General features: G+C 40.5%; 1 protein-coding gene and 1 long non-coding RNA gene across 2 annotated transcripts in view; both read right to left on the bottom strand.

Annotated features, from left to right (window-relative positions):
* Nucleotides 1-26,829, bottom strand: part of KMT2C (lysine methyltransferase 2C) — a 240,541-nt gene that overhangs the window by 205,734 nt on the left and 7,978 nt on the right.
* On the bottom strand, nucleotides 24,154-25,271 carry LOC123651307. Its single transcript, XR_006739928.1, has 2 exons — nucleotides 24,602-25,271; nucleotides 24,154-24,365 (listed from the first exon to the last, which is right to left on the bottom strand). It is a non-coding gene; the product is annotated as an uncharacterized LOC123651307 (long non-coding RNA).

Genomic DNA, 26,829 nt, shown 5'->3' with positions numbered 1-26,829 from the left:
CTTTCTTGTGATGCTTTCCTCATCCTCTACCTGCTAAAAGCCCAACAATGTACAGTGGGTACTCTCTTTTTCAAACACCCAGAACAACTCAGACACAACGTAAAGCTTCTGACATGTGTACCACCTGCCCCATTTCCAAACAGCAAATATATGAATATTACTCACTAGAAACCCAGTGCACGAGTTCATGCGTGGCTGGGGGTCCCTCGGCCTGGCAGCGATCGAGGCCTCTTAGGAGCCCAGCCAACGGGGGGAGGGGCTGCAGGAGGTTGGCTGGCCAGCCCCCCAATCAGGGCCAATAGGAGAGCCCTTCAGCCAGGGGGAGGAGCCATGGGAGGTTGGCCAGCTGGGGGGAGGGGCCACAAGAGGTTGGCTGGCCACAGGAGATTGGCTGTGGGAATGCACTGACCACTAGAGGGCATCTCCTGCATTGAGCATCTGCCCCCTGTTGGTTAGTGCACATCATAACGACTGACCTTCTGGTCATTTGGTTGTAACAGTTGCTTAGGCTTTTATATATATAGATTACTAGAGGCCCGGTTCATGAAATTCGTGGGGGGGAGGGGAGGGCACGGGCACTCAGCCCAGCCTGCACCCTCTCCAATCCAGGACCCCTTGGGGATATCCAACTGCTGGTTTAGGCCCGATCACATTTTTCTTTAGCATTGCAAGTGACATCAACACCCGTTAAACATAAACTGACACAGTTATTTGCTGAAAGAACAGTTTAGGTTGCCAAGTGCCTATGGCAGCACAGGATGAACACATCACATATCATATTTCAGGCAAGGTATAAACCTACTCTGCCACTATCCATGAGATGTAACAAAAAGCTAAGCAATTTTAAAAAATAATTTACCAAATTCCTCTCAAATTAAAATACAGGAAGCTATTGTGTAATTTGACACTTCAGAAAATTACATTTTTGTTGTCACTAAAATGAAGCCAAAAAAAATGGTTCGGTGTTTAATAATGCATTGTGTATTTTAGAAAGGACACAACTATATCACATTAATCTTTGTATGGGTCTAGACGTGAAAACCATGTAAGGAAAGAAACTACATAAGTAGAACAATAACGATTATGTAACAAATGATTTTACATTAGGAGCAGCAACTGTTTATTCTAAAATATATGCTATTGAATAGTTACATTCAAGTTTATCTTATTAAGAATACAATGTCTCCAAATCAATGATCCTTACAGAAAATACAACATATGTTCCAATATTATTTCATCTTACTTTTAGAAAAATAGCCAAGAAGGATTTCATGCCCTGAGTGGGGTGGGGGAGGGGGGGTGGGGGGGAGGGGACATGGACACGACCACACGCGCGCACACACACACAACTATTTATAAATTAAACGCTGCTGCTCTGATAAGAAATAAAAATTATTCTAGAAGAGATAGTTTACAATAATTAACATGCTAGAGGCCCAGTGCATGAAATTCATCCCTCAACCTAGCCTGCACCATCTCCAATCTGGGATCCCTCTCACAATCCGGAATGACTGGCTCCTAATTACTCACCTGCCTACCTGCCTGCCTGCCTGCCTAATTGCCCCTAACCCCTCTGCCTGCTGACCTGATCACTAACTGCTCCCCTGCCAGCCTGATTAATACCTAACTGCTCCCCTGTTGGCCTGATTATCCCCAACTGCCCTCCCCTGCTGGCCTGATGGCCCCAACTGTCCTTCCCTGCCAACCTGGTCACCCCCAACTGCCCTCCCCTGCAAGCCTGCCCCCCCCCCCAGCTGCCCTCTCCTGCCAGCCCAATCCCCTCCAGCTGCCCTCCCCTGTCAGCCTGATGGCCCCCAACTGCCCTACCCTGCAGACCTGGTCCCCACCAACTGCCCTCCTCCGCCAGCCTGATCACCCCCAACTGCCCTCCTCTACTGGCCTGATCACCCCTAACTAACCTCCCCTGCTGGCCTGATCTCTCCCCAAACTGCCCTCCCCTGTGGGCCTGATCTTGCCCTCAAATGACCTCCTCTGCCGGCCAATTTGGTTCTATCTGTGGATTTCAATCTCAGTCAGGGTCAAAAGCTCCGCCTCCCAGACAGCCATTGGCTCCTCGCAATTCACCCAGGTTTGGTTCTAATTGATTGGTTTCTATGCCAGTCAGCATCTTTGGGCCTATCTCCAGACCTGATCATAGAGACAGGGCTGATCAGCAGCCACCACAGGCTGCTGGTGAGCAGCTAAACTGCTGACCTATGGGAGAGAGAGAGAGAGAGAGAGAGAGAGAGAGAGAGAGAGAGAGAGAGAGGGAGAGAGGGAGGGAGGGAGGGAGGGAGGGAGGGAGAGAGGGAGGGAGGGAGGGAGGGAGGGAGGGAAAGGGGAAAGAGAGAGGAGAGAGAGGGGGGAGGGGCTTGGCTGTAGGGGACGGAGAGAGAAGCAGGGTGATCAGACCCTGCTTCTCTCTCCCGGCCTCACTAGCAGCCGCTGCCACTGCTGATCAGCGCCCCCCCCCCCCCTCCTCTCCTCTCCTCTCCTCTCCTCTCCTCTCCTTCCCCCCCCTTTCAAGAAGTCAGCAGTTCAACCCACTCACCTGCTGCATGCTCAGCTTGGCATTTGGTCCAAGCTGCTGGCAAGTGGCTGAACTGCTGACCTCTGGGAGAGAGAGAAAGGCTTGGCTGCTGGCGAGGGAGAGAGAAGCAGGGTCTAATCACCCTGCTTCTCTATCCGGGCCTTGCCAGAAGCCGCTGCCACTGCTCATCAGCCCTGCCTCTCTCTCTTCTCTCCGAGAGGTCAGCAGTTCAGCCCACTTGTCTGCTGTCTGCACAGCCTGGCAAATGGTTGACCCTCCTGGTCTTTGCAGATGTGACGGGCTTAGTGTTTTTATATATTAGGGTAATACAAGGTTTTGTAAGAAAACAAATATAACATGCCACCTGAGGTTAAATATATATAAATTTTACAAGTAATATATATCTAAGTATTAAATAGGACAAGTGTATAGGTAAAAGTCTAAATATGAGTTCGTAAACATAATGAAGTTATTAACCCTGTACTATCATGGTTTTACTTAACAAAAAGAAAATATATTTAATCCATCAAACTGTTTATCTTCTGCTGAAATAGGTTCCCTAAAACACATCAGAAAAATAATAATTTGATGTTTTTAAAACAATTTTTTCTGGTTAAATTCTAGTAAATAACTGGAAGACGTAAGTCAAATGCTGGTTAAGAAACCAAAGATTGGCCAAAACCAGTTTGGCTCTGCAGACTGAAAGGTCCCAGGTTCGATTCCAGTCAGGGGCATGCATGTTGGTTGGTTGCGGGCACATCCCCGGTAGGGGGTGTGCAAGAGGCAGCTGGTCGATGTTTCTCTCTCATCGACGTTTCTAGCTCTCTATCTCTCTCCCTTCCTCTCTGTAAAAAATCAATAAAATATATTTTTTTTTTAAAAAGATTTACTTCTCATTTCTTTAACTTTTCTAATTATAACTGGGAATTAACTATACATGAAGAGCTATTTTGAAAATCCTCAAACCTATAATGCAATATATGAGCCAAAGTAATTTTTCAGTTTTCAAATTATATAAATATTTCAGTGTGTTAAATTCATATTACCATTTAAATATTTTACAGAAGTATATATTCTTATATACACACAATTTATACAGAATTAGAATAAAAATGCTGAATTAATTTTGAGTAGCTAATAAAACTACTTAAGAAACTAAGTGAAAAATCTTGAGAACTAAAGAAGGAGAGGACAAAAATGCTACTTTATTCCCAATCTTCCTCTATCAAACAACTTCCAAATCCGGAAGGTGAAATTTCATGGTAATTTGTTATTTCCTTATTTCCAAAACTAGATTTGATTCAACAATAAATATGCGCATCTCAATATCCAGTGCCATAGGCCATATCTAAAGCTTTCATACAGTTAAGTACATAATAGAGAAATAAAGGCTTCTGTTGGTTCGTTTATTTTTAATAGGAATAGTCCAAGCCAAGTCACCCTCCGGAACCAGATGCAAAAATATGATCATCTGAAAAGAAACAACTTTTCCCTCCAGGTATTTGGGGTTCTGGCTCTTTTTTATTGTCATTTTTCATTTCTGTATATAAACCATCTTATAAAAAACTGCTCCCACCACTCAGATCAGCCATGTTCCCCAGCCAGAGCCAATGCCTGGGATGAGAATGCTCAGCTGCACCGCTCAGCCTCAGCCTCCTCAGGCAGCTCGATTCACTAGGGCAGGCTGCGAGGCTGCCAACCAGGGCCTGCCAACCTGATCGCCCTGCAGCACCCGTGCACAGGACAAAACAAATGAGAAGGAAGGGTCTTTCTTGCAAGCTCTCCCACAGTCCTGCCACACACACCCACTACCAAAACCCACACAGAACTCCCAGGAGCCTACAAGAAAGAGGAGGAAAGAGGTAGGTGGAGGAAAAAAGGAAGACGGAGAAAGTAGATCCCTGAGTAGCAGTTGCTTCAAAAAGGTGGGATGGATTTCTCCAAGTCCAGACCCGGAACCTACAGCCAGCCAATGGAGGAAGCCCCCAGCGTTAACTCTTTGTTAACTGTGCTAACCATTTCTACGAACTTTCTCCCTCTACAGCTTAATTTGAAATAATCCAACAAGTACATGTTGTTTTATATTACTAATGAAATTTTGTTGAGAGCTGAGAATATAAAGGTTAGATAAAACAAAAGGATACAAACAAGTCTCACTCTTTCAAACCAGAGCTTTTCTTTTCCATTTAACAAGGATATTTTTCCATGAAAAAGTCTACTTAAGATGCTGCAACCACTTTTGACAAATTTTTCTTTCTCCTTTTATTTATAGATGTTTATCTTGGTTGTTGTTGTTTTTTTAACATATATGTTTTTCAAGCACCTTTTCCAAACCTCTAAACAAGTATCTGTAATTATGGAGAATTGTCCTTCTGCTCAATAAATAAATAATTCTACTGTTCCTCCACAAACTTCCTAATACTCTATGAAGCTGGCCAAATGTTTTCAACTCCTGGCACTGAACAAATAATATTTTTTAAAAAACCATTATGTAACTGAAGCCTACTTCTGTTGTTCTAATAAACTAACTTAAATAGTGATTTAACAGTGGTCCTGGTGGCCAAAGAATCCATATTTTTAAATAAACAAATATTTTGAAGAGGTTCAAAGTGAGGGGAGGGGCCACAGGGTTAGAGCCCCATTAATGGAAATCAAGTTACCACAGAGGCCTGGTCAATAAATTGCCTTTTTCATATCTGGTATCCTGCAAAATCTTACCAACTCATAACCTTGATTACAGATCATCACCTTCTAGGCAACAATCTCCAAACCTACAATGTTATAGGATTACCACCAAAAATCAGAATAAGTTAAAGGAGGTCAGATTCAAGACATAACCAAGAAAGCTGTTGAGTGCATGACTGATGCTTACATGCAGATGGTCAGACAAGGGATAAACCCAGGTTTTGGGGGCAGAAGAAAACAACTAATAAAAAACAGAAGCTTATTCTTTTATTTTAACAAAGTTAAACAATGTTCTTCCAAAGAATATTTTAGAGACACAATGCAAAACAGTTCCTAGTTTTCATTTCCACTGTAGTTTTAAAAATGAATAAAATTATGCAGGTTTCAATGCCAAGATTTTTATTCTAATCAATTAAATTTACAAAAGTCTTTTAGAAAGGGTATGCAAAACACACAGATTTGCCAATGGTGAAAACTACTCAGCAAGATTTAATAAAAATACTGTATTTGGAGAAATCATTTCTATTATCATCAATTCCTAGTCTCTCTTTACTTCATCACTTTGGGTTTTATGTCCTTCCACCACAGGACAAACTAAACTGTAGCACAATGGCTTATTCTGTACGACAGGACTCTGTCAGCAGCAAGAAGATTAATTAATCTAGCACAATTGGCTTTAATTAACTTATCGCATCCCCTCACCCACTCCACGGTTCCCCTCACTTTCCCCACAACTTCCCCTAAAATCCCAAACATCACTACAAAGCAGGCAATAGATACCGAAGGCATAGTGCAGGCAAGAACTCTATAGAACACAAGAGAGGGTACAGATGACGTGTTGTGGAATTGTGCACCTGAAACTTACTAGGTGATTTTGTTAACCCAATAAATTCAACATGAAGGAAAATAAAGAATCCTGTGGAAGCACGGAGCTGCTCTTTAGTGGCTGCCAATGCAAATATGAAGGGGAAAAAGCAATAAGAGTTTGAAAAAATTAGATATGACAACAAATAAAGATACAGAACTCTTCTGTATTTGTGTAACAGGTTTATCTGTGACTCCCAAAATATTTTACCATTTTTTCATTAAGGCTATGAAGTAAGTTAACTTCTCATACACTTTTAAATGAAGTCAACTTTTTAATTACATATATTTAAAGATTAAAATATTTTTTCACTAATAAAAGAAGATTCATTATAAGTCCTAAATTATTTTTTAAACACACGCGCGCGCGTGCGCGCACGCACACGCAAACACACAGAGTAATACCTGTGTTGATTAAAACCTAATAACATTTTTCCTCCTAGTATTATGCCCTACTAATGAGATAAAGAATGGAATTAAACAAAAATGACATTAAAAACCAAATGTTTTGCCCAGCAGGTGTTGTTGAGTGGTTGAGCACTGACTCATGAACCAGGAGATGGAGGTTCCATTCCAGTCAGAGCACATGCCCAGGCTGTAGGCTCAATCCCAGTAGGGGGTGTGCAGGAGGCAGCGAATCAATGATTCTCTCTCATCACTGAAGTTTCTATCGCGCTCTCCCTCTCCTTTTCTCTTTGTAATCAATAAAAATGTTTTAAAAAGAAAGAAAAAGAACTTTAAAAAGTTAAGTGTTTTGACATTACATAAGTCAGTCCTAATGTCCTCTCCCAGTGGTCGGCAAACTCATTAGTCAACAGAGCCAAATATCAATAGTACAATGACTGAAATTTCTTTTGAAAGCCAAATTTTTTAAACTTAAACTTCTTCTAACGCCACTTCTTCAAAACAGACTAGCCCAGACCGTAGTATTTTGTGGAAGAGCCACACTCAAAGGGGCCAAAGAGAAGCTTGCCAACCATGGTTCTATCCTAATCTATAAATATTATTTAATCCTTTCCTTCTAATAAGAATTGAAATAAAACCTTAAAACACTTAAAAGAAATTCCGTGCTTCCACAGAATTCTCTATTTTCCTTCTACACAAAAGATAATTTTCTACACAGCCAAAGAAGACAAGATATGTCTTCCTATGAGCTCGGCCGGAATGGCTCAGTGGTTGGGCACCAACCTATACACCAAGAGGTCATGAATAGATTCCCATTCAGGCCACATGCCTTGGTTGCAGGCTCGATTCCTAGTAGGCGGCATGCAGGAGGCAGCCAGTCAATGATTCTCTCTCATTTACGTTTCTAACTCTTTCTCTCCTTTCCTCTCTGAAATCAATAAAAATATTTTAAATGCCTTACTATCTATCTATATATCTATATCTATTATCTATATATATTTTAAAAAGGCTAATATGCTACGTGTCCCTCCATCCTTCCAAGCGGTCGCTATGATGTGTGCTAACCACCAGGAGGCAAACACTCAATGCAGGAGCTGCTGTAACAGTCACTGGCCTTTTACAAAGAAATGACACCATAGACCTGGTGCCAACAAAGCAATACTCAGCTTCCCGTAAGTGGGACACAGACCCTGGCACCACCCCAGAGTGAAATCCCACCAAATAGCAGCCAATACTGCTGAGACCCCATGGGGCAAAATGTGGCCCACAGTCCAACCAAGCCTGAAAACGGTCGCTGTGGGTGCTGGGTAATGACATCATGTAGCAATGCAGGGCTTCCTCTCCCTAGTGACTAGCCTCCTTGTAATTTCTTCAGTCCAGGAACTCAACTTGCTTTACAGACAGGTGCAAACATTTTACACTTTAACACATTAAATGCCCAGCTTGTTTCTGTTTTTGTCTTCCCACAGGAAGTATAGTGTCAGTTACCAGTGACTAACAGGGCACTTAACATGTTAACCAAATGTCTACAAAGAGTTTTCCCATGCCTCAACTTATAAGTCCTACAGTTGGTAGATAGGAAGCTTGGTAGAATCCTATTTCACCCCCCAACTAGCCGGAAAATGGAGACTTAGAAAGTTTAGAAACTTGACCCAACTGAAAAGTAAGAAATGATGGACCTCAAAAATGACTTCAGGTTTTCTCCCTGCACAGAATATATTCAATAGTAAAATACTGCTGCAGTTAAATATTTTACCCTTTGTTCTCCCTGCATGATCTACAATAATAATCTGCTTCATGTTGATATTTACTGCTCTGTTTCTGATAATTGCCTGAAAGAGAAATTGGGGTGTTTCACTGAGCTGGAAAAAGTTTAGCTAAATCAGAAAGTAGGTCTAATTAAGCAATTTTAATATACATATCCTACCTAATAAGAGAGTAATATGCAAATCAACCATCACTCCACTCCACCAGCCACGCCCACCAGCCAATCAGAGAGAGTATGCAAATAAACCCAACCAATATGAGTACAGCCACAGAGAACATGAGGGAGGCGTTTCCCTGGCAACAGAGGAAGCCAAGCTTCCTGCCTGCGTTGCCCGGAAGCCTCCACTAGAGGCTACAAAGTTTCAATTATAGAAGGTAAACAAATCCAAGCAGAAACAGCTGCCATCACTGAGCAAGCAGGAGGTTTGGCTCAGCTCCAGGCTACAAAGTTTCAATTGTAGAAAGTAAATATATCCCAGGGCCTCAGCTTGGGTCTCTGGGGGGCGTGGCTGGCCTACAAACCACCACAGGCCCCTCGCTCAGGCTGCCCCATGCCCCAAGGGAAGCCCCACCCTAATCTGGGACACCCTTCAGGGCAAACCAACTGGCCCCCACCTGTGCACCAGGCCTCTATCGTACCTAATAAAAGAGTACAGATTGACCATCACTCCAACACACAATATGTCTGCCCCCATGTGGTCAAAGATACTACCCTTATGTGGACACAAGATGGCCAGCAAGGGAGGGCAGTTGAAGGTGATCAACCCTGCAGGGGAGGGCAGTTAGGGGTGACCAGGCCGGCAGAGGAAGTTGGGGGCAAACAGGCTATCAGGGAGCAGTTAGACATCAATCAGGATAGCATGGGAGTGGTTAGGGGGTGATCTGGCTGGCAGGCAAAGCAGTTAAGGGCAATCAAGGAAGGCAGGCAGGAGAGCAGTTGGGAGCCAGAAGTCCTGGATTGTGAGAGGGATGTCCGACTGCCCATTTAGGCCCGATGCTGGTAGGATCGAGCCTAAACAAGCAGTCGGACATCTCTCGAGGGATCCCAGATTGAAGAGGAAGCAGGCTGGGCTGAGGGATAACCCACCCCTGACCCTGTGAACAAATTTCGTGCACCAGGCCTCTAATGTGTGTGTGTGTGTGTGTGTGTGTGTGTGTGTGTGTGTGTGTGTATGGCTAATCTGACTCATACATGCACCATACATGTAAAGCTCTCACTGGCGCCAGTCGCACATGTGTGTTTTGACCTGTCATTGTCAATCATGAAATTAGTTGACACTTCTATTATAGAAAAAGGGCAAATAGCAATATTTCTTCCAATTAATTTCCTTTAAATGTGCACAAATCCATGCACTGGGCCACTAGTGTCATATAAAAAGGTTAAATAATATAAAAAGTATTAAGAATGTACCCTGGCCGAAACCGGTTTGGCTCAGTGGACAGAGTCAGCCTGGGGACTCAAGGGTCCCAGGTTCGATTCCGGTTAAGGGCATGTACCTTGGTTGCGGGCATATCCCCTGTAAGGGGTGTGCAAGAAGCAGCTGATCAATGACTCTCTCATCGATGTTTCTAACTCTCTATCTCTCTTCCTTCCTCTCTAAGAATGTATTCTGGCTAATAGACTACAAACAAAACATAAATTTTGAGAAATTCATAAGAAATACAAGTAGTAAAATTGAAGTCTTCAATAATCCTACTAATGAAGTAAAAATTTAAAACTGAAGTGGTTTTTCAGTGATTAAACTATAAATATAAAGGATTTCTTTAAAATTTTAATTGATTTTGTTTTATAGAGAGAGTGGGGAGAGAAGTGGAGAGAGAGAGGTAGAATGGGGGAGAAGAGGGAGGGAGGAGAGAGATTGATTTGTTGTCCCATGTATACATGCATTCACTGGTTGATTTTTTTTTAATATATTTTTATTGATTTCAGAAAGGAAGAGAGAGGAAAGACAGAAACATCAATGATGAAAATCATTGATCGGATGCCTCCTGCATGCCCCCCACAAGGATCAAACTGGCAACCAGGGCTCTGGAATCGAACCCAGGACCCTTCAGTCTGCAGGCCAACACACTATCCACTGAGCCAAATAGACTAGGGCTCGTTGGTTGATTCTTGTATGTGCCCTAACCTGGGATTGAACCTGCAACGCTGGCACGTGGGGAGCATCGTCCGTAGCTCAGCAACCAACTGAGCTACCAGGCCAGGGCATAAAGGTCTTGTTTTAATGTACCATGCATAAAAAAGAGTCAATGAAACTTGTCCTAACACATATTCCTGCTGACATTATAAACTAATACACCCCTTTAAGGAAGCATTTAAAAAATTTTAATAAAAATAAGAGTTCATATTTAATAGGCATTGTTCTGAACATGTACCCTCATAAATTCTCCCAATTCTCCCAGTAACCCTAATGCAGGGATTTTATCATCAACCCCATTTATTTATATATGTTTATTGATTTCAGAGAAGAAAGGAAAGGAGAGGGAGAGAAAGAAGCATCAATGATAACAGAGAACCACTGATCAGCTGCCTCCTCCAAGTCCCACACTGAAGTTGTGGAGCCCACAACCTGGGCATGTGCCCTGACTGGGAATCAAACTATGACCTCCTGGTTCATAGGTCAACTCTCAACCACTGAACCACACTGGCCAGGCTTCAACCCTTTTTTATAGGTGGGTAAACAAACGAAGAAATTAAACAGTCTAACAGAGTCTAACAACTAGAACGTGATGGAGCCAAAATTTTGAGACCCAGCAATTAGACATTAGAGCCCAATCCCCTCTAAATATGTATCAAGAATCATAAAATTCGTGTGTGTGTGTGTGTGCGTGCGTGCGTGCGTGTGTGTGTGTGTGTGTGTGTGTGTCTTAACCCTCACCTGAGGACATTTTTCTAATGATTGCTAGAGAGAGTGAAAAGAAGAGGGAGAGAAAGAGAGAAAGAAATATGGATGGGAGAGAAACAATCAATTGGTTGCCTCCCATACATGCCCTGTCCGGGTCAGGGACACTTCAGTCTGAAAGCCGATGCTCTATCCACTGAGCCAAACCAGCTAGAGCAAATTGTTCTTTCTTTTAACCTAGTGATCCTGCCTATGGAAATCTGTTCTATAAAAATAATGGAAAATATGAATATGACACCTACAAAAATGTCTGCAAAGCATTTTACATGGTATAATTATAAGGAAAAAAAATTGTATTACCAAGAAAAATGGAGGAACAGAGTTGATAGAGGATGTTTATATTAGTTTACTCAATGGAAAATTAAACTCCTTTAAAAATGTTATGTGTAATACTTTCAATAAAGAATTTAAATTAAAAAATGTTATGAAGATTAACGACATGGAAATTTTCTTTTACATGTCAAGCACAGAAGTAGCCTACAAAATCTAGAGTAATATGCCATCATTAATACAATGAAAACAAAATATGTGTATGGAAAAATTTGGAAAAAGAGATTAAAGTAACAGTATCTGTGTAAGAGAAGTGTGATGAATTTCTTTTTCTCCATGTTCCACACTTTCTGTAATAAAAAACACTATCTAAAAAAAATTTTTAGTGACTGAAATAACAGATTTTTACAATTAGAAATCAACAGGTTATATGATGATAGAAGAAGAAACTCAGGCTCAACCTGAAAAAGGCAATGTTTTTTTACTCCTCACCAGAGGATATTTTTTCTATTGATTTTTAAAGAGAGTGAAAGAGAGGGAGAAGGGGAGGAGGAGAGAAAGAGAGAAACATTGATTGGTTGCCTCCCACTGGGAATTGAACCTGCAACTGAGGCACATGCCCTTGACTGGAAATCAAACCAGTGACCTTCAGTCCAAAGACCAACACTCTAACCATTGAGCAACTGATCAGGCTTGAAATGCCTTAATACGCAGGATAATCTAGTTATATTTCAAAAATTTTAGAAAAGAATTATTTCATAATATAATCCCTGTCGTGCTGATTTTAAACTGAACTAATTCTATTTTATCCAAAGCTCAAATTAATGCCAACCTGTCACTTTTATCCCAGAGATCCTGAAAGAAAAGGCCTCTTAATAACACAGGGAGGTTAACAGTTACCATGACCTGGATTAGGACTCAAAAAATACTAGACTTGCCGAAACCAGTTTGGCTCAGCGGTAGAGCGTCGGTCTGCGGAATGAAAGGTCCCGGGTTCGATTCCAGTCAAGGGCATGTACATTGGTTGCGGGCACTTCCCGGGTGGGGGGTGTGCAAGAGGCAGCTGGTCGATGTTTCTCTCTCTTTGACGTTTCTAGTTCTCTATCTCTCTCCCTTCCTCTCTGTAAAAAATCAATAAAATATATATTTTTTAAAAATACTAGACTTATAAGTATCACCAGATATCATAAATAAAGACATGATATAGAATTTTGGCAATAAAATTTTTTTTTTCAAATGTGAAGTGATCATTAAGTTCTTTACCCAGTATCATTTTCCAAAGGCAATAATAACAAGGATCAAGAACCTTAGGGCAAAAAAGGTAAGTAAGTAAGTAAATAAATAAATAAATAAGAACCTCAGGGCACTTGGCACCAACAGCAATGCCTACACAGCCCAGTTACTTCTGATGGAACAGGCCCTCCCTGCCTTGGAAACAAGAGAAAAGGATTTGAAAAGAAGGGTTAATTGGAGGAGTAAAGGGTCACTAGAAAGGCTAATAAGGGGGCTGTATCGTAAAGACAAAAGAAAAATAAAAACAGAGAAGTAAAGCCAGCAATTAGAAAGGAAGAACAATTCCTGATATAATTATATGGGATGAGGAGGGGGAATTTATACTTTGATTTATTCCCAATCTTCATCACCTTAAAAGAAAAATAAAACACCCTGCCTATGTGGCTCAGTTAACTGTTTGATTGTCCCATTCATCAAAAGGTCCCAAGTTTAGATAAACCAAGATGGTGGCATAGGTAAACACCTAACCTGCTGCCTCGCACAATAATTTCAAAACTACAGCTAAAGGACAAAACGGACATCATCCAAAATCACAGGAAGGCTGGCTGAGTAGAAATTCTACAACTAGAAGGCAAAAGCACACTGAGACTCACAGGAGATGCAGAAGTACGAAGGCACAGACACGCAGAGAGGGCTAGTAACTGAGTATGAGGTTGGCTTTCTCAATCGGGAGGTCAGACAAAAACTCCCACTGCTCTGAACTCCAGTTCTGGGCGAGACTCTGGGAACCCAGACTCATACAGGGAGAAACTGGACTGTCTGGCAGTGGGCAAATCTTGAGGGTCGCTTTCTCTCAAGAGGTATTTGCAGCAATTACCATGGGACACTGAGACCCAGGGATCTCTTAGGGCAGGGCTTACAGGAAGCCATTGCTGTATGCTCTGCCCTGAGATCCTGCCCCTCAAAGTCATAGCTGTTTGCTCTGCCCTGAGTCCCTGCCCCATCCAAACTGAGTGCAGAGGCTTTTGCATATGAATGGCCTGGTCCTTTGAATTTAAACTTACCTAACAAACTGCAGCTGAGTCAGTGAGACCCAGAACATCCAAAAGAAGGCCCAAGGCCCCACAGCATCTTGCATTCTTTAACAGCTGGGCCTCATCTGGGCACCTCCAAAACTCAAACAAAGAAGAGGAATCTGTAGATCTCTCCGTAGCTCCTGCTGGGTGGCCTCAGGCAGAGGCTAAATTAGCATCTCCTTAGAGATCCAAGAGCCAGTGTACCCAGGGGTCAGAGTGGGACCATCCAGATTACAACTCCCCAGTTCCATAAGGGAAACACTCAGGGGGCAGACTCAGTGAGCACCAAAGCCCCACTGAGGCAAGTCTTGTCTGACAAGGGTGTCTCCAGCACAGAAGTTCTACCAGCATAGACACAACTGATCCTCACAGCCATTTGGCCTGGAGGTCAATTCCCTCCAGTGAGACCAACAACAATCAAGGCTTGACTACAACAAGACTGTGCACACAGCCCACAATGGGGTGCACCAAGAATATCCACCTCAGGTAACTTGGGAGGCTGAGCCACTGGGCCCTATCGGACACCTAGCACACAAAGCAACTCCATCAACTCAGGGAAGCAGCCAAAAGGCGGAAACAAAGAAACAGGTCACAAATGAAAGAAATGGAGGAAAGCAAACAACTGGATATAGAGTTCAAAAGCACGGTTATAAGGTTTTTCAAGAATTTCTTAGAAAAGGCCAATAAATTTAGCGATACCCTCGAGGAAATGAAAAAGGATCAATTAGGAATTAAGCATACACTGACTGAAATAAAGAATAATATACAGAGATCCAACATCAGACTAGAGAATCGCAAAAATCAAGTCAAAGATTTGAAATACAAAGAAGCAAAAAACACCCACTGGAAAAGCCAAAAAAAAAAAAAAAAAAATCCAAAAATATGAAGGAATATTAAGGTAGTGTAAGGAGTCACTGGGACAACTTCAAGCGTACCAACATCCAAATTATGGGTGTGCCAGAAGAAGAGAGAAAGCAAGATACTGAAAACCTACTTGAAGAAATAAGGACAGAAAACTTTCCCACCTTGTAAAAGAAATAAGATTTGGAAGTCCAAGAAGCGCGGAGAACCCCAAACAAAAGGAATCCAAAGAGGACCACACCAAGACACATCATAATTAAAATGCCAAGAGCAAAAGACAAAGAGAGAATATTAAAAGCAGCAAGAGAAAAACAGTTACCTACAAGGGAGCATCCATACGATTGTCAGCTGATTTCTCAGCAGAAACTGTGCAGGCCAGAAGGGAGTGGCAAGAAATATTCAAAGTGATGAATAGCAAGAACCTACAACCAAGATTACTCTACTCAGCAAAGCTATCATTCAAAATTGAAGGGCAGATAAGAGCTTCACAGATAAGAAAAAGCTAAAGGAGTTCATCACCGTTAAACTAATATTATATAAAAATCTGAAACGTATTCTTTAAGAAGAGGAAGATGAGCCCTAGCTGGTTTGGCTCAGTGGATAGAGCGTCAGCCTGTGGACTGGGGGGTCCAGGGTTCAATTCTGGTCAGGGGCATATGCCCAGGTTGCAGGCTTGGTCCCCAGTGTGGGGCATGCAGAAAGCAGTCAATCATTGATTCTCATCATTGATATTTCTGTCTCTCCCTCTTTCTTCCTCTCTGAAATCAATAAAAATATATATTTTTTAAAAAAGAGGAAGAAAAGGCAAAGATAAAAATTATGAACAAATACTTATCTATCAACAAGTGAATCTAAAAATCAAGTGAATAAAAAAGTCTGATGAACAAAATAAACTGATGAATATAATAGAATCAGAGGCATAGAAAGGGAGTGGACTGACAATTCTCGGGGGGAAAGGGGAGTGGGGGGTGTGGGAAAAGACTGGACAAAATTATTCACCTATAGATGAGGACAGTTGGGGAGGGGGATAAGGACAGAGGGTAGGGTGGGATCTCAGTGGATGGGAGCTAAGGGGGGGAAAAGAGGAACAATTGTAATAATCTGAACAATAAAGATTTATTAAAAATTAAAAAAAAAAAAGGTCCCAAGTTTGATTCCTGGTTAGGGCACATATCTAAATTGTGTGTTCGATCCCCAGTTGGGGCACATATGGGAGACAATCAATCAATGTTTCTCTTCCACTCAATGTTTCTTTCTTTCTCTCCCCCCCCCCCCAAAAAAAAAAATCAATAAAAGCATATCCTCAGGTAAGGATTTTTAAAAAATGTAAACATAAGGATATCAAAAACTTTGGACTCTGTGTTCGGGGGATACAATGTTGAGAAGCCATAGGCATCATCCAAAACACTAGGAGTCTAATCTGCCCCTCGATTATAATCTGGCTTAACTGCAAAAACCTTGAACCGCAGTTCTAGGTCTCAATATGGCAACAAGAAGTTTGTCACTGTACTTTCCTACTAATTATACTTGAAGTACTAAAGTTTGTGCAAATTTACTTAATAAATTAGGGCCCTTCACCATTATCTCTCTAACAGCTTCACTCATTTCAACATACTTTCTTAGGTACAATCAAAATATATGCCCTGAAATGCACATACCCCACAATCTACCAAAACCTGATCACACTCCTGAAAGAGTAAGTGCCCTTCCTAGACATCATTAATCGGGTGACTTTCAACACTAATGCTGGTATTTATGTCCTAAACTGTTCCATTCAAGGACTTAGCTCTGAGGGGAAACCTCCATCCCCTCCCACATTCAAAATAGTTACCTTCAGAGAGCACTTTATTTTTTGAAGAATCCTAATTCTAGGGGATATTGACCCCTACAAAGCTTTTATATAAGCTTCAGGGGGTCACTGAACCTTCTCCTTTAAATTACACAAAATTTGTATAGCTACATTCCTGTTTGCATTCTTCTGTAGAAAGTGGGGATATATCCAAAGGGACCTATAACCTATAATAAAAAGATATTAAGAATGCCCCTAACCCCAAGATTTCATCAAACCCACAGTAGGATGATCTGACTCTTGACAGTTAAACAGTTTTCCTGTCTTCATCCTCCTGCTGAATTCCTGCATGTTTAAAGCTAATGAAATTAATAAAGTGTTTACTGTATGTCAGACACCATGCTAAGCACTTCACATGCATGAATTTAATTATCACAACAACCATAAGAAGTAGGCACTATTATTAACCCACTTAGCAACTGAAGCAACGAAAGCACCAAGAAGGCATTTGCTAAAAATCGCATAGCTATTTTGCTTGAAAAGTGTATAACTTCTCAGAATGAAATGTGGGTGCTTGTGTACACTTCTCTTACTTTTCTTGGCTAGTTGTCTTTCTGTTTAACCCTCGCCTGAGTCAGAGAAAATTAAGTGGGTTTTTTGTCAAAAACTCATCTCTACTCGGCTGCCAACTTCAGATCCTCCATTCAAGAAGGACTATAAACACAGCTGGTGTGTGACTCAGTGGCTGAGAACCAATCCATGCACCAGGAGGTCATGGTTTGATTTCCAGTCAGGGCTGTGGGCTTCATCCCCCAATGGGGGCAGTGCAAGAGGCAGCCAGTCAATCAATGTTTCCCTCTCATCAATGTTTCTCTCTTCCTTCCTATCTCATCAATAAAAACATCTTTTTACAAAAGAGAAAAAAAGACCATAAGTACCACAAGTGTTGAAAGGGGAACATGAAAGACACTTGTCCCAGGATAAAACTTAGTATGAGGTTTTTAAAGCAGCTCATCAGTTATGAGTTATCTGTTTGGATGTAGGGAAAAAGCTGAAGAACCTACAAAAACTACTAATACTAAAATGAAAGTAATACTAATACTAAGTTAATTTAGTAAGGTAACAGAATATAAGACCAATAAATAAATCAATTATACCTTCGGAGTTGAGCCCAATCTCTCTTACTACAAAACCCCAATGTAGTAGTCCCCCCCAAAATCAAGTCTGCCTTACCACCTTTAAAAAAATCAATTGCATTTCTATATACTAGCAACAATTTATAAATGAAATTAAGAAAACAATTCAACTTACAACAACATCAAAAAATATTAAATACTTAGGAATAAATTTAACAAAAAAAAACACAAGGCATACACTGAAAATTACAAAATATTGCTGAAATTAAAAGATCAAAATGAAGATACACACGATTTCATAATTGGAAGAGTAAGGTAATCCCTATCAAAAGTCCCATAGATTTTTTTGTAGAAGTTGACAGGCTAACCATAAAAATTATATGGAAACTGTATAGGCAAAACAATTTTGGAAAAGAACAAAACTGAGGGAATTACACTACCTATTGTAATTTCAAAACATAATAAATCTACAGTAATCATGTTACTGTAGTATTGGCATAAGGACAGACACACAGATCAAAAGAACAGAAGAGAATCCAGTCATAAACCCACATTTACATTCAAGTGATTTTCAAAAGGAGTTGTAACAGTTCTATGAGGAAAGGACAGTCTTTTCTACAAATGGTGCTAAAACAACTGTTTGTCCATTTGCAAAATAAATTCATACTTTACCTCACACCATCCCCAAAAATTAACTCCACATGTATGTAAGCAATGGCCTTAATGTAAAACCTAACATTATAAAAGCTTAGAGAAGTAAGCATAGATCTTTTCTATCTTGGGTTAGGCAAAGAGCTCTTAAATATGAAACCAAAAGCATAATTCATAAGGGGAAAAATGATAATTTGGACTTTATCAAAATTAGAAACATCAGCATTTCAAAAGATACTACTTAAAAATTAAAAGAATAAGCTACAGAATGGGAACATGTATCAAAGGACTTGCATCAAAAATATATAAAGGTAAACTATAGAGTTAAAAAAAAGTGTTAGGGAGAAAGAAGGGATGAATAATTGGAACACAAAGGATTTTTAGGGAAGTAAAGTACTCTAGATATCATAAAAATGGATACATGTCATTATACATTTGTTAAAAATCTTTAGCATGTACAACACCAAAAGTGAAATTTCACATCAAACTGGGTGACAAAAATGTGTCACTGTAGGTTATCAGTTATAACAAATGTACCACTCTGGTGGGAGATGCTGATAATGGGGGAGGCTATGCATGTGTGGGGGCAGAGGGTATATGGGAAATCTAGGTACCTTCTTCTCAATTTTGTTGTAAACCTAAAATTGCTCTAAAAAGTCCTAATATACACTCTAGAGGCCTGGTGCATGAATTTGTGCACGGGTGGGGTCCCTAGGCCTAGCCGATCAGGACTGATCAAGACTGGACCAAGCAGGGCCTGCTAGCCAGGGGGGACAAAGAGAGGAACCACGGGCCAATCAGAGCCTACTGGCCAGGGAGGTGGCTGCCAACCCCAAGGAGGGAGCTGGCCCTCAGCCCCCTGGAAAAGGGGTTGCATCCATCACTACCCACCCCTGGTTCCCCATCCCAACCTGAGGCCCAAGGCCCCACTGGAGTCAGGAGAGAAGGCAATGGTCGCTGGGCCGGGCACAGAAGGAATTGACATTGGATGCCGACACCAGTGGGCCACAGGAGGTTGGCTGAGGGAGCGCACTGACCACCAGTGGGCAGCTCCTGTATTGAGCATCTGCCCCCTGGTGGTCAGTATGCATCATAGCAACCGGTTATTCTGGTCGTTGGGTCATGATGGTCACTTAGGCTTTTAGATATATATATATACACACACACACACACACACACACACACACACACACAGAAATTTGTGAATCAAAAATAAGACATCCCCCATAATAGGATAGATTTTTTTTTAAATATATTTTATTTATTTTTTACCAAGTTTGGCTCAGTAGATAGAGCATAGGCCCTCAGACTGAAAGGTACTAAGTTCAATTCCAGGCTCCACCCACAGCCCTGGTCCCAGCCTCTGTGGGAGACACCAATGGATGAATCCTCTCACTTCCATGTTTCTCTCTAGAAGTTTCTCCCCATTCCCTCCACTATTTCGAAAAAGCAATGGAGCCGAAACGGGTTTGGCTCAATGGATAGAGCATTGGCCTGCAGACTGAAAGGTCCCAGGTTCGATTCCAGTCGAGGGCATGTACAATAGTTGCGGGCACATCGCCAGTAGAGAGTGTGCAGGAGGCAGCTGGTCGATGTTTCTCTCTCATCGATGTTTCTAGCTCTCTACCCCTCTCCCTTCCTCTCTGTAAAAAATCAATGAAATATATATTTTTAAAAATATATATTTTAAAAATATAAAATATATATTTTGAAAAAGCAATGGAAAAATATCCTCGAGATAGTTTTAATAACGAGAAATAAATAAAAATAAATAAATAAGAGCAGAATTTCCAAATCCACTTTGTATAAATGTTTTAATAATGAACTGATTAATGTTTTAATAAGTAGAACAACAAATCTATGTTTATCTCTCTCAAATCTATAATAATAAAAGCATAATATGCTAATCAGACCAGATGTCCTTCCAGACAACCTTCCAAAAAGAAGCCTGGGCTGTGAGGGCTGCTGTAGTAGGGAGGGGCAAGGTAGAGGCAGCCACCAAGGAGGCAGGGGCCAAGCCCTTGCATGAATTTAGTGCATCGGGCCTCTAGCCAATAAATTTTTTAAAACTTTAAAGAAACTATTGATACATGCAACAACATGAATGGACCACAAAGACATTTTCCAATCAGAGGTGTAACACTTGGTTGCTAGCTAATGGAACCTACCATAGGTATTTACCTTCTTTTGTTAGCAAAAAAGACTATTGTCTCCCAATAGTATAATCTTAGATGTCAAATTTGCCTGTTGGCATGTCATTTTAGACCCATAAATTGAAGACACTGGAATAGATGACTTTGAAGTTCTTTCTGGTTCTGGGATTGAATAACTTGAAACTGAAAGTTAGGCAAATACTATTTCTTGATTGAAAAAAAAATCACTTGGGTTTTCATTCTGGTCCCTGTAACGAGACAAATAAGGTGTCTGCCAATGTGGCTCAGTGGTTGGGCATTGGTCTATGAACCAAGAGGTCATAGTTGATTCCTAGCTAGGGCACAAACCAGTTCTTTTGGGCTCTATCTCCTGTGGGGAGCATGTGGAAGGCAACAGATCAATGATTCTCTCTTATCTTTGATGTTTCTATCTTTCTCTCCTTCTTCTTTCCTCTCTGAAATCAATTTTTTTAAATGACAAATGGGATATATGCCTCCTACATACCATCTTCCCTCTTGTTGCCAAGGTTATTTTTCTAACCAAGAGACAATGTAACTATGTAAAATTTTCAATGGCTCCCTATTACCTACAGTTAAATTTTGGAATTCCCAACTTACTTTCCCTTCCTCATTTTCTCACATACAGGGCTGCAATTTCTCTTTTGTGCATGGGCATTTTTTTCCTCAGCTTTACTGAGGTGTAACTGACAAAATTATAAGATATTTAAAACAATATCATGATGATTTGAAATACTGTACACAAACACTGTGAAAGGATTCCTCCCATCTAGTTAATTAATAAATCCATCACATCATATATTTATCTTCATTTTCTGGTGAGGATATTTAAGTTCCAATCTCTTAGCAAATTTCAATCATGTAACACAGTGTTACATGATTATCAACTATAACCACCATGTTATACATTAGATTCTCAGACCTTTTTCATGTTCTAGCTGAAAGCTGGACTGGAGTTCTTTAAAAAGCAAAGACCAGAGTCAGACACACCTGGATTCAAACACCAAGTGATCTTCCTGAAACTTAGCTCCTTCACCCGTAAAGCTATACCTAAGGATTCTACTGCATGTGACTGTTAAAAATATCAAATGAAATAACACTGGTCAGCCCAGTTGTGCCTAGTTCCTCACTCACCCCATTCCTTCAGTCAAGTTGATTTTTTTTTAATATATTTTATTGATTTTGTACAGAGAGGAAGGGAGAGAGATAAAGAGTTAGAAACATCAACGAGAGAGAGTCATGATCAGCTGCCTCTTGCACACCCCCTACTGGGGATATGCCCACAACCAAGGTACATGCCCTTGACCAGAATCGAACCCGGGACCTTTCAGTCCCCAAGCCGACGCTCTATCCATTGAGCCAAACCGATCCCGGCTCAAGTTGATTTTAAAAAGCTAGAGCACTGTCTACCCTGCTGTCCTCTTCCTCCCTTGACAAGTACGGGAGGACAGAGAGACAGCTCCCTCAGCCAGGTGTAGATGTTGTACAGCTCCTCCACCGGCCCATCCTAAAAGTGTAGCATGAGTGAGAAATACATCCCTATTGACTGAAGCCACTAAGAACTGAAGCTCCTTGTTTCCACAGTATATTCTAGACATTCTGACATACACATAAAGAGTTCAGTATTTCTCTACATCATCATCATCATCTCCAGTTTGGAGAATGTTCTGCACAAAGTTGGGACTCAGACTTATTAACAAACTCTTAAAATATGGAATACATTTTAGGACATTTTTTTTTAAGGAAAAAAGTCTAAAGGTTAGCATAATAATAAAAATTTCTAAATAAAAATATTTTTAGAAGTAAAGTAACTGTACATAATAAAAAGCTAAGGTGTACATGGGATAATATGAAAATGGCAGCATGTTATCACTCCCATATTTACCCAAAAACAAATACTTCTACTACTTCCTTACCCTGCTGGAGCCAAAAAATTAGGAACTCTGGTTCAACAGAGCATTGCAAGCAATCACTATCACTGAATTGGGACTGGCCCTCAATATAAAATCAATCTACATCTCCAGTGTTCAAATTCATCTCTCTCACTAGACCTATGGAGATAAACCGGTTGCTCTGTTTCCTTACTCCACATGGTAAAGACTGTTGGATACTTCTGCAATGTCCACACCCACCCTTGGTAATCACACTCTAAATCTATTCTAGGCAGCTCAGTGGTCGGCAAACTCATTAATCAACAGAGCCAAATATCAATAGTACATCTATTGAAATTTTTTTTGAGAGCTAAATTTTTTAAACTTAAACTTCTAATGCCACTACTTCAAAACAGACTCTCCCAGGCCGTAGAATTTTTGTGAAGAGCCACACTCAAGGGGCCAAAGAGCTGCATGTGGCTCGCGAGCCACAGTTTGCCGACCACGGGTCTAGGCTAAGGACTACAAACCCAGCCTCCTTTGCAGCTACATATGGTCATATGGCTACATTCCAGCCAATTACACACAAGCTGAAGCCTATGGTATTTCTTAGAGTGTTTTAAAGAAAGGGATTGTCTTTGGCCATTGGTTTTTTTTGTGTGTTTTTTTTGTTTTTTGTTTTTTAATGTGATGTGGATGCAATGACCATCTCTATTTCAAAATGCCTTTAGTGAAATGAGGAACAGAGGGTAGGGGACAACATCATTGAACTATCTCAGTAAAAGATGAAAAATGATGATTTTTATCATACACATCTCAAATATATTTTTGTTCTCAGAATCCCTTAATTCCCCAAATCATCTGCTTTCAATCTATATAGCTTTTTAACAAGCCACCATAAAAACTAACAAATGTAAACCACACAATTTCATTTATTCCTAATTTTGCAATCTGGGCAAGGCTCGAAGGCTAGGGCTCCTCAGCTGATCTTACTGGTGGTCACCTGACTTCGGGCAGAACTAAGCTGGGACATGGGGATAGCTGGGCCTCCCTGTTTCCTTATTCCACGTGGATTCCTCAGCAGGGTATGATCTAGCTTCTTACATGACAACACAGGGCTCCAAGCTTGCAAAAGTGGAAGTTCCAGCCTTCTTAAAACGTGGCCCCAAAACTTAGCACAGTGTCATTTCTGCTGCATTCTATTGGGCAAAGTGAGTCCCAGAGCTAGCCAAGATACCGGGTTCAATAGCATGAGTCCAGTAGCTTCGCTCCTTGGGAGTCACCAATGTAACAGACTACCTCCTCCCCTTTATTTACCGATAGTTAACACCTGATGTATGACTTTAATCTCTCTAGGCATGCTGTAATCTCTCTAGGGCTCAGCAACCTATAAAATGAGGGGATAGACTAAACGTTCTCAGAATTCTCAGCTAGTCTTTAAATTCTATAACTCTTTAAGTACATTGTTACTTTATATGCAACTAGGTGCTTACTCCAAACACAAGGTACATGATGTCATCAGGATCCCAAAGATCAGGAAATTAGGAAGTTTTTGCTAGGCTTCACTTAAGATGGAATTAAAAACAAAACACACAGACTTCACTATGACCATCAACTGTTACTTCTGATGTAAATGGATTGCATAAATGAATTAAAAGTGACCTAAGCATAAAAGACATTTAAAAAGTCACTTTAAACCACATTACAGCCCAGCTGGCATGGCTCAGTGGTTGAGTGTCGACCTTTGAAACCAGGAGGCCAAGGTTCAATTCCTGGTCAGGGTATATGCCCAGGTTGCAGGCTCAATCCCCAGTGAGGAGCGTGTAGGAGGTAGCCAATTAATGATTCTCTCATCATTGATGTATCTCTCTCTCTCTCTCTCTCTCTCTCTCTCTCTCTCTCTCTCTCCCCTCCTTCTCTGAAATCAATAAAAATATATTCTTTGAAAAATAAAAACCCCCACTTTATTGTAAGTCTAATTTAGAGAGACCTAACCAAAGATCACTATGAAAGCATTAATAACTCTGGGTAATGAAAATTTTTGAAATGATTCTGTAATAACATTACCATACATATAGCTTCTATAGAATTACTGTGGTTGCTTTTCATATGTTACTCATAATATGAAATATTCTATAGAAATTTCTGCTGACCTAGGTGTTTTTTTTTTAATATACTTCATTAATTTTTTTTTTACAGAGAGGAAGGGAAAGGGATAGAGAGTTAGAAACATCAATGAGAGAGAAACATCAATCAGCTGCCTCCTGTACACCCCCTACAAGGGATATGCCCTCAACCAAGGCACATGCCCTTGACTGGAATCGAACCTGGGAACCTTCAGTCCGCAGGCAGATGCTCTATCCACTGAGCCAAACCAGTTAAGGCTGACCTAGATTTTTTATCTTATTTTTCTCTTTATTAAGGACAGCTGTATAGAAAGGAAATCTTTATTTACTCCGGAATCCCAATAACTATTACCTTATTTTAATGCCATGGCATTTTTAGAGAGTTTGGTATCTTATCACATGTTTGTCACTAACAGGTCCCATGATTCCAGGCAAACACTTGATTGATAATTGATGACAGCAAAAACAATAACAGCAAATTCTTAAAAAGCACTCTTAATAGCACTTAGTTTGTGCCACTGTTCTGAATTCTAGACACATATAAATTCACAACCATCCAAAATTGAGTGTACTCGTATGCCCATTTTGCAGATGAGGTCATAAAGGCACAAAAGAGTCAAGTAACTTCCCAAAGTCAAACACAGTTACTAAGTGATGGACCCATGATTTGAATTCAGAACATCTTGGCTCAAGAATTGGTAGTGTCCCCACAACCTGGTTTTCTCATTTGTAAAACAAGACTACAGTTTTAAATTACAGTTGACCCTTTAACAACATGAGTTTGAACTGCACAGGTCCACTTATACTGAATTTTTTTCAATAAATACTGTAAATGTATTTATTTGCTCTTCCATATGATTTTCTTAACACTTTTCTCTAGTTTACTTTACTGTAAGAACGTAGTATATAATATATATAGCTCTGCCTGGTAGCTCAGTTGGTTAGAGCAGTGTTTTTCAACCTTTTTTGGGCAAAGGCACACTTGTTTCATGAAAAAAATCACGAGGCACACCACCATTAGAAAATGTTAAAAAATTTAACTCTGTGCCTATATTGACTATATATAAAGTAATTCTCTTGAATAGGAATCAAATAAACACAAAGAAAGTATTTTATAATTACTTTATTATGAAATATTAAGTAAACAAAATAGTGAAAAATTATAAAATTCTTGTCTTGTCTGCACCTACGGCACACCAGGCAACATCTCGCGGCACACTAGTGTGCCGCGGAACAGCGGTTGAAAAACGCTGGATTAGAGAATTATCCTGATACACCAATGTTGTGGGTTCGATCCCTAGTAAGACACCATGTAAGAATTAACCAATGAGTGCAAATGCATGCATAATTAAGTGGAACATACTGATGTTTCTCTCTCTCCCTCTCCCTCTCTGTCTCAAATCAATGAAGAGAATTTCTTTTTAGATCTTCTTACTGTGCAGGGAGTTTGTGCCCAATCCCCACATTGTTCAAAAATCACCTAGCTTTTTTTTTTTTTTTTTTAATATATTTTATTGATTTTGTACAGAGAGGGAGAGAGATAGAGTTAGAAACATCAATGAGAGTCTTCGATCAGCTGCCTCTTGCACACCCCCTACTGGGGATATGCCCGCAACCAAGGTACATGCCCTTGACCAGAATCGAACCCGGGACCTTTCAGTCCCCAAGCCGACGCTCTATCCATTGAGCCAAACTGGTTTCGGCTCACCTAGCTTTTTTATATTTTTATTGATTTCAGGAAGGAAGGAGGAGGAGGAGGAGAGAGATAGAAACATCAATGATGCAAGCAAATCATTGATTGGCTACTTCCTGCAAGCCCCCTACTAGGGATCAAGCCCACAACTCATGTATGTGTCTTGACTGGGAATTGAACCCTGACATCCTGGTTCATAGGTCAATGCTTCACCACTGAGCCATGTATTGGCTGCTTTAAAATTACATCGAACCCTAGCTGATTTGGCTGTGAATAGTGTCAGCCTACAGACTGAAGAGTCCCAGGTTTGATTTGGGCCAAGGGCACATACCTCGGTTGCAGGCTCCTCCCTGGCAGGGGCCCTGGTCGGGACTCATGCAGGAGGCAACCAATCCATGCGTTTCTCTCACGTTGATATTTCTCTCTCTTTCACTCTCTAAAAATCAGTGGAAAAATATCCTCGGGTGAGGATTAAAAAAAAGAAGGAAAAAAATTCACAGTGTAAGATATAAAAATGTTGAATCACTATGTTGTACATCTGAAACTAATATAAACCACTAAGATTGTACTTATACTTGAATAAAAGTATTTTTTTAAAAAAATTGCATCGAAAAATAAATAAATAAATAAATAAATAAATAAAAATAAAAAAATTGCATCGAAAGTATCGATATATACTCCCCAGAAGTACTCATGTTTATTATGTATCCTTCCAAATCATTTTCTATGCACAAAATATATAGTTTGGGCTTTTTAAAAAAAAAAATAGTTCTAAACTTACAGCTTTGCAACTCTTGG

Source organism: Pipistrellus kuhlii, unplaced genomic scaffold (genome assembly GCF_014108245.1).
Source record: "Pipistrellus kuhlii isolate mPipKuh1 unplaced genomic scaffold, mPipKuh1.p scaffold_m20_p_47, whole genome shotgun sequence".
NCBI classification, from domain to species: domain Eukaryota; kingdom Metazoa; phylum Chordata; class Mammalia; order Chiroptera; family Vespertilionidae; genus Pipistrellus; species Pipistrellus kuhlii.
The sequence above is the reverse complement of the archived record's forward strand: the minus strand, read 5'-3'. Positions and strand labels throughout refer to the sequence as shown.